Raw genomic sequence first — 7,907 nt, forward strand, 5'->3', positions numbered from 1 at the left:
GGCATCTTCCTTTCCTAAGACCAACTACAGACCTCCCCCAAAAGCCATCTGTGGGTGGAAATACCAGCTCTGTCATGTGGACAGCCATATTTGAGCAGCTGCTGTCCACCACTGGCTTCACAGCCCTGCAGGGCTACACACAGCAGCTTACAGGCTCCATGCCCACTTCCAGCCCCAACATCTCCCCTTTGTCCCTCCCAACCAGCTTGGGCAGAACTGTGCCCACCCTATGTCCAGCTAAACACAACATTGCTACTGCCATAGGAGAATGGCACCCACAGTACCCAGCTGGTAGGACCAGCACAAGCAGTACTGAAACCCTATGAACTGCAGGGTCTATGAGCCCAGGTGGTGGGGTGGAACAGCAAACTAAAGAGCCAGGACAGCTGCTGGCAGTATCCTTTGGCCCATTCGTGGCCAAACAGCTGGCTCCAGTTTCTTGGAAATGCATCAGTTGTAAAATACAATCTTGCCTTCATGTTCCTGTCTCTCAATGAGGCTGAATTCAACATCAGTGTCATGGGCTCTTGTCCTGCAAAAGGCTCCAGACCAGTGGGTTTTTTCCAGTAGTGATGCCAGTTCCCTTCACTGTCTGCTCCAAAGCCAAACATGGAGACCTGTGCGCATGCCAGCCAGAGCCAATGCCATGTGGACACTGTGGCATCCTACAAGCATATGGACAAGCAGTGCAAGGAGAGGTACAGTGGCAGCATCTGGTACCACTGGCTGTGCTCACCTAATGGCAGGTGTGCAAGGCAAAGAGCAGGGCTGTGAAGCCAGTGGAGGGCTATCACCCATGATGCTCTGTCCAGTTGTCATGGATGTACTTGAGGAAAGCTGGGCTCAGGATCAAAATCTGGATGGGGAGTGGAGTGATATGGTGCTCTCCATGCTGGAACAGGACAGTCAGCCCAACACAGTGCAGCCATTGGCTCACTGCCCAACAGAGTTCTGCCTGCCCCTGAGGAGCTGGAGTGTACGGAGCCATTACCTTGTTCCTTTGAACTGTTTAACTCTCAGTGCTGCAAAAGCAGAGGCAAGCAGTGATCATGTAGTAAGTACACCCACTGCTGAGGGAGCCCATTTCTTTGAAGAGGGTTGTTTATTGTCTCCCAGCACCCAGCCCAGTGGCATCTCCCACCCCTTGAGTTGGCCAAGCAGCATCGCCTGGCCTGGCTGTAGGAAGGGACGCATCAAGCTCATGGCCCCAATGTGGGCACAGCTGCCATCCCACTCATAGGAGTATGGTACTGCAGGTTGCCTAAGCCCTGTGGGGACAGGTCAATGCGCAACTACCTCAAAGTGCAGGGCAGAAGGATGCTCAGTACCTTTTGTGCCATCAGGACTCATGCCAGGTCTCCAGTGAGCACTAGAATCCCCAGATCACACTGTGCCATCCACAGGGTTTCCAGCACAAAAGACAACATCCCCCAGTGCTGACACTCCGTGTGAGTTCTCCAGTGGAGAAGACACTGTTCAACCACTACAGGCCCAGAGGTTTGAAGGGGACAAGGATCAGGTCTTAGGTTCACTGCACTCTTCTGGGTACATGAATGTCACTGTAGAGATGGACAAGACACTTCTTTTCTTCATGCACAATAGCCCAATCATTATTGTTCACAGTTCGTATTTATCATATTTATCGCAGTTCAAAGGGCATCATGTTTCATTCTAATTGGTAACTTACTGCAAATCAGTTCATTGCTTAGTAGTTGCTAGTGTATGTGTCCATCAAAAACTTTCCTCTCTAATGATGTTTACTTTCTTGTTTCATGGGTACAGAATTATTCTCACGGTTAGAGCCTCTATTTTCACAGGTACAATTCCTTTCTCACAGTAACTTACTAGGCTAGCTATTAGGTGCACCCAGCTGATGCAGCAGGCCTAATCTATGATTTTACAAGGGTAACAAGGCTCTTATTCTGTAAGGCTTTACCTGTATGCAACACATGAAGAGATGGGTTGTTCTCATGCCAACATCCAGCGCAAAGCCAGTGATCTTTGCTCCATTCATCCTAAAGGATAGCAGGATGGTGTGTCCCAAAACAAAGGTGCATCTTCCCAGGCTCTTGGTCCCACCAGACAGGGACAGCAGGCCACCCTAGCCAGCAAAGAGTGGATATGGGTGACACAAGGCCTGTGTGTCCCAGGATGTAGGGCTCCGGAAATCAGAGTCAGCCAGCCACCTCCTTCACAGGGTTTGTATTGGCAGATTTCAACAGCATGGACAGGGACTGGGGCATGCTAGGGTTCTCAGAAGACAGGGAGAGACCAAGTCCCTTTAGGTCGCCCACCTCAGCACCCAGTCATGAGTGTCAATTAGCAGCCCATGACTGGACTCTTTCAGCTGCCTGGAGTTTCCCACCACTGCACAAGTCCTGAAGTGAGATGGGTCCCACCCATCAACTGTCAGGGCCCAGAAGACATTGAAGAGTTGCTGAATTATGGCCTGGAGCTGGATATCACTTGGGACCCTGCAGGGTCTAGGGGAACAAGCACAGTGACATGCAGCATTAGCACCCCCACCAGTAGCCCAAAGGGAGACAGAGCCCCATTTTTCCTAGGAGAGACCTGGGAAAGGACATCAAAAACAGATGGGATGTTACGAAAAGGGTGCAAAACAGCCCAGGGGGCAGGGTATGAAGGGGAGGAAGGATTGAGCTGGGATCTCTGCATCCCTTCTATCCCCATCATATCTGTTCTTGGCCCTGCCCCACTGTGAACAGATTCAGGGAGCCTGGGAAGACCAACAAGCTCCTGCCCATTGCCTCACCAGCCACCACTGAACTACATCTGAGAGCTCGTGGTGTGCACCTGTCAACAGAGGCCCTATGGCTGCCTTTTAGTGGGTGTTGAACCATGCAGAGCTGCTGGTAGGGGCAGTGCAGTGGGCAGTAGGGGTGTGGAGGAGGGAGGGAACCCAACAGGACCAATGCTATCTGTGAGGGCTCAGAAACAATGCCACAGGACAAGCAGCACAGGGCACAGGGCCAGCACCACCTTTGTGTACCTCTGTAACAGCAGCCCATGAGCCACCTGCAGTGATGTGTCACAAACACCAGTGGCAGTGGCACCACAGGATGCCTTCTTACCCACCCTCTCTGCCCAGCTTCCTAGGACACCCCTTGGATGCTCACCCACCCTGAGGGAACTGAAAAAGCCCAATATTAATTTCCTTTTCTAAGTGGTCAATGATGTTATTGCTGTATTCTGCTGTTGCCACTGCCACCATTTACTTCAGGCCAGACAGGGTTGGCTGGAAGCATGTGCTGCACAAGAAACTTCTCTCTGCCTGCAACATATTTAGGGTCTGTAAACTGACCTGTGAACTAGCAGCAAAGCATCATCACCCTGGCCACGAGTCAAACACCAGCTTCCCCATCCTAAGTGGTGTACATTCACCTACCAAGTGCACAATGCTAGCAGTGAGCCCTCTTCCCCATGCCTGAAGAGAAGCTGGGGCAGAGGAGCCCCACACCCTCTCTGCCCTGCCAAGGCCATGCAGGCACCATGCAGCTCCCACCCTAGCAGTCCTGGGGTTATGCAGTTTCAAGGGCATTAAATCATTGCCAGAAATAACATCTGTTCTCTATCAAAAAGCTCTCATGTAGCCTAAGGTCAGAGGGAAAAGGGCTTTCCATTCTTCAGGGAATTCATTAAGTGCTCAGTGACACAGGACTTGGCTTCTGTGGCCCAAGGCAAGAGCGAAGAGCAGAGCTTCATGGCAGCCTTCATCCCAGGGTCAGAAGAGAACACAGCTGGCTTGTGGAGGTGTCCCCTCTCTACTAGAAAATCCCTCATGTTCTCACAGTAGCACCCTGTGCCTCCCTCAGTTGCTATGTGTCAGCACTAGCTCCATTTCTCCATAGAAACCATTTTCTGCATCTCCTGGAGAACAGACATGGACATCCCTGCTCACCATGGTGGCTGCCTCAGATCTGTGCTCAGATCTGACCCCCAATACACGTCCCAGACAGCAAAACTGCTGTCCCAGGGGTCCAGTCAACCAACAGAGATGGGAGACAGAACAGAATGGAAGAATCTGTGGATGTGACAGCCTGGTCAGAGAGTGAGAAAACTAGATAAGTGTGATGGTGTTCACAGGGGTTCTTGGCTGAGGGAAGAGACGAGGATCTGACTCCATGTTTCAGAAGGCTTGATTTATTATTTTATAATATATATTACATTAAAACTATACTAAAATAATAGAAGAGAATGTTTCATCAGAAGGCTAGCTAAGAATAGAATAGCAAAGAATGATAATAAAAGCTTGTGTCTCGGACAGAGAGTCCAAGCCAGCTGACTGTGATTGGCCATTAACTAGAAACAACTCTATGAGACCAATCACAGATCCACCTGTTGCATTCCACAGCAGCAGATAACAATTGTATACATTTTGTTCCTGAGGCCTCTCAGGAGGAAAAATCCTAAGGAAAGGATTTTTCATAAAAGTTGTCTGCGACAGATAAGTTTTCCCAGAATTGGCTTGTGAGACTTTAGGGAGTTGAAGATAAACAATGATAACTTCCTATTGTAAACAACTGGCAGGTGTTGTTCTCCTACTCTCGTTTTCCTGTTTTTCTCAGAGATTGTTTATAAGAAAGGCATTTTGTGAATTAGCCAATCAGGTGAAATGTATTGATAATTGACAAATCTGGTCTATCTGTATTGGAACAGTGTATAAAAAGAGAGAATTTGAAGTAAAGCGAGATGCTGTGCCAACCAGCCTTCTGATGAGTCTGTGTCGTTTCTTACATAACAGCAACAAGAATCTGCATGATCCTACGTGGCTGAAGCCTGCTGTTCCTTCTAATAGCCTGTCCCTTCTAAAAGCCCAGGAACCATCACCCCATGTTAAAGGGGGAAGTACAAACAAGCCATCGCCAGTGCAACTGGAAACCCAGATGTGGGTTCTCCCAGACAGGAAGATGCCATGAAATGCCAGCTCCTCTCCCCACAGGGTGGCTACCAGAGACCCCACACTTTCCCTGATGGCAGTCACAAGTTCCTATGACCTAATCTTTTGTACTCTTGCAAGCAGCCACTCCACTAAGCACAAACAGGCGAAGGTGATGCTACTGGTCTCAGTAGCCTCTCCAGTGCTTTTTGCAAGTGCAGCAACTGTGAAGGGAAGAGGCAGTGTTGTACCATGCTGTGGGGGAGAACTGTGGGTGGTACAGTAAGGTCAGAGCTGCTGTCCCTTCTTCGTCAGTACCTGCCACTCTGGCATTCTGGCACAGCCTCTCCATGCAGCCCAGAAGCTGAATGCCCCAGTCAGGTTCCCAAGGCCAAATCAGGAATTTAATGATTAAGAAATTCCTCTGGGTGGGAAAATCTGCCTGGAGTGGAGCTGCCCTCCAGCCTCTGTGTGTCCTGCTGGGATGGCTCACTGACACCAGCAACACAGAGCTCTCAACAGCCTTGTACATCCAGCACCTCGCCAGGACTCTTGCACACCTGGATGTAATTTTCGCTCAGAGGGGACAGAACACTGTGAAATGTGCTCAGCAATTAGAAAAGTATAGCCAGTGAAAAAGCAGTGCAAGCTGAACAGTGATTATTTTATCCAAGGAGAGGTCAACACTTAGCTTTGCTAGGAAGTTTGGCACAAAGATGAAGGATCTAGAAACTCAAACTAGAACAGCACTGGAAAATGCAAAGGGTCTGTATTTACTGGTTCCAGGCTCAAAGGGCCTCTGCACCACTACTGGGGAGCCAGGCAGGGACTGTGCCCTGAGCTGTCATGAAGCACATTTTCTGGATCACACAGAGAATGAAACATGGGTGGGAGGAATTAGGGACAGCACAGCCTCTGTGGTGCTGGCTCCAGTTGTTTGCTTTCCCAAGCTCCAGTGTGCTCAATCCTTACCACATTTATAAAGACCGTGAACCCTGCAGAGCAGCAGTTGATTCTGGAGGAATCAAAGAAGGAGAAAACTTCTTCATCAGACACAAACCAAAACTAGTTCCACTGACCTGATCCCAAAGCCCCTGGCAATGGTGTGAAGAACTAAAATGAGAGACTGGGAGGTTTTGTGTCCAGAGGAGGTGCTGAAGTAGCAGGTCATCTCTGGGGAGTTTGAGAGAGGGATCCAGAAGATGCCTCCTTCTGCTTGAGCATCCTTACAGAGGCAGCTGATTCTCTGCACCCAGGCATGTGCAGGTGCATCATATGGGATCTCAGTTTCCCAGGGCAGGTCTGTGCACAGAGCCAGCAGTGCTGCTCACCATGATCTCAAGATCAAGCAAGGTGTCCCTAAGGAAAGGGCTCTGCCTTTGCAGTGTCCTCAGGAAGAAAGATGTCTCCTGCAGCCCAGAGAAGGAGGGCCACTGTAGACACTGCAATCTTCTCCATGTCCAAAATTTCACTCTGTAACCAGCTAAAAACCTGGAATTATAAACAATACAGGGATAGCATTCCCAGCAATTAGCAGAAAGATGTCAATGCCAAGGAATCACAGCACTCCTGAAAAGAGAAACTGCTAGGGCCAACACCAATTCAGGTCAAAACTAAAGGGGATAAATACTGGCAGATGTGGGAACTGAGCTGATCCTGGCCTCTGGTCACCTCCTAAACTACTCTTCCGAGGAAGAAGGGGTGACACATCCCAAGCATGGCCAGAACATGGATCTGGCTCCTGGAGGAACCAGTGTGGGCCAGACTGTTCCACTGTGCTCGATCAGATGTGCAGATGGGGTCCTTGACTTTCAGGCACAACAACAATCAGGCTGGTCATCTAATACCTTTCATCACATGTGGACAACAGCAACATCCACTGTTAGGCAACACAGTGCAATCTGGTCCTCCACCATGATATGATGCAAGCAACAAACACACCATCAGTCTGGGAACTGGAAAGGGCAGGGACTGTGGACAGGGTGGAGAGCAGCAGCAGGGGAAGAGGACATGGCTGCAGTAATCCGTAGTTCTCTGGGCTTTGTATGAGTCTGGTTCCAGCTAGCTAGAACCCAAGCCCACACGGACCTGCATGTGCTGAAGATAAAAGATGAGAAGCGCTCTTCCCCATGTGGGAGCGAGTATCCTGTTAATTGGCTTGGGCCAGGACACTTCTGGAGAGGGCAACCACCCAGGCAGGAAAAAAGAGTGTGGCCCCCTTGCAGTGGAGTTTTATGCCCCACGGAAAGGGGGCGGGGAAAGATGATCATGGCCAATGGGATGCCATTGGGGAGGGGCGAGGGGAGGGGCCATCCATGAATACAGAAAGGGGGGGGAAGTGTGTGAGGGAGCAACCATGTGAAAGGGAGAGGAATACACCATCCACGTGACCAGTAACATTTTTTCCCATCACCCAATACAAAGACAGCCACTAAATAAAACTATTTAGTGCAATACAACACATGGCCAGGAAGCAGAAGGACATAGCATGGAGGTTTGAATGAGAAGTATGTTACCAGAAGGTGGGAGATATGCAGCTCCAAGGTGCTCCAAGAGCTGCCAGCATTAGGGTGCAGCTGCTGTGCATCACGTGCTTGGCACCCTTTGTTGCCGCCATTCTTCCCAAACTGCTGAGATCAGCTGGGATGAGGCTGGTTCCTCAATGCACCCAGAGGCTCCAGCTTTCCAGATATCCATCCTGGACACCCTGGGGCTGCTCCTGGCAGCATTCACACATTTGTCAAAGATCTGTGCTGTGGAAGACCCTGCCTCAGCCCTCAGTCTGCCACCCTGCCTGGGCATATGAGAGCTGTCCTCTCTTCAACCCATGGTGTGGGACCAGTACTAGGCACAGGTTTCCCATACAAACATCTCCCCCCTTGCTCTTGTCCTCAGCCAACAGGTGCCTGTCACCTGGTGTTATGGGTTTGGGAAGATGCCCATGCACAAAAAACTCGAGACACAGTAACAGGAAAGCAAGTCAACTTTATTTGTCGCGTTAGCAATAAAT

General features: G+C 50.0%; 1 pseudogene; it reads right to left on the reverse strand.

The window, feature by feature from the left end:
- Positions 1-447: 447 nt before the first annotated feature.
- LOC118694667 (CMP-N-acetylneuraminate-beta-galactosamide-alpha-2,3-sialyltransferase 2-like) lies at positions 448-5,230 on the reverse strand (annotated as a pseudogene).
- Between the last annotated feature and the right edge of the window lie 2,677 nt (positions 5,231-7,907).

This window comes from Molothrus ater, chromosome 17 (genome assembly GCF_012460135.2).
Source record: "Molothrus ater isolate BHLD 08-10-18 breed brown headed cowbird chromosome 17, BPBGC_Mater_1.1, whole genome shotgun sequence".
NCBI classification, from domain to species: Eukaryota; Metazoa; Chordata; class Aves; order Passeriformes; family Icteridae; genus Molothrus; species Molothrus ater.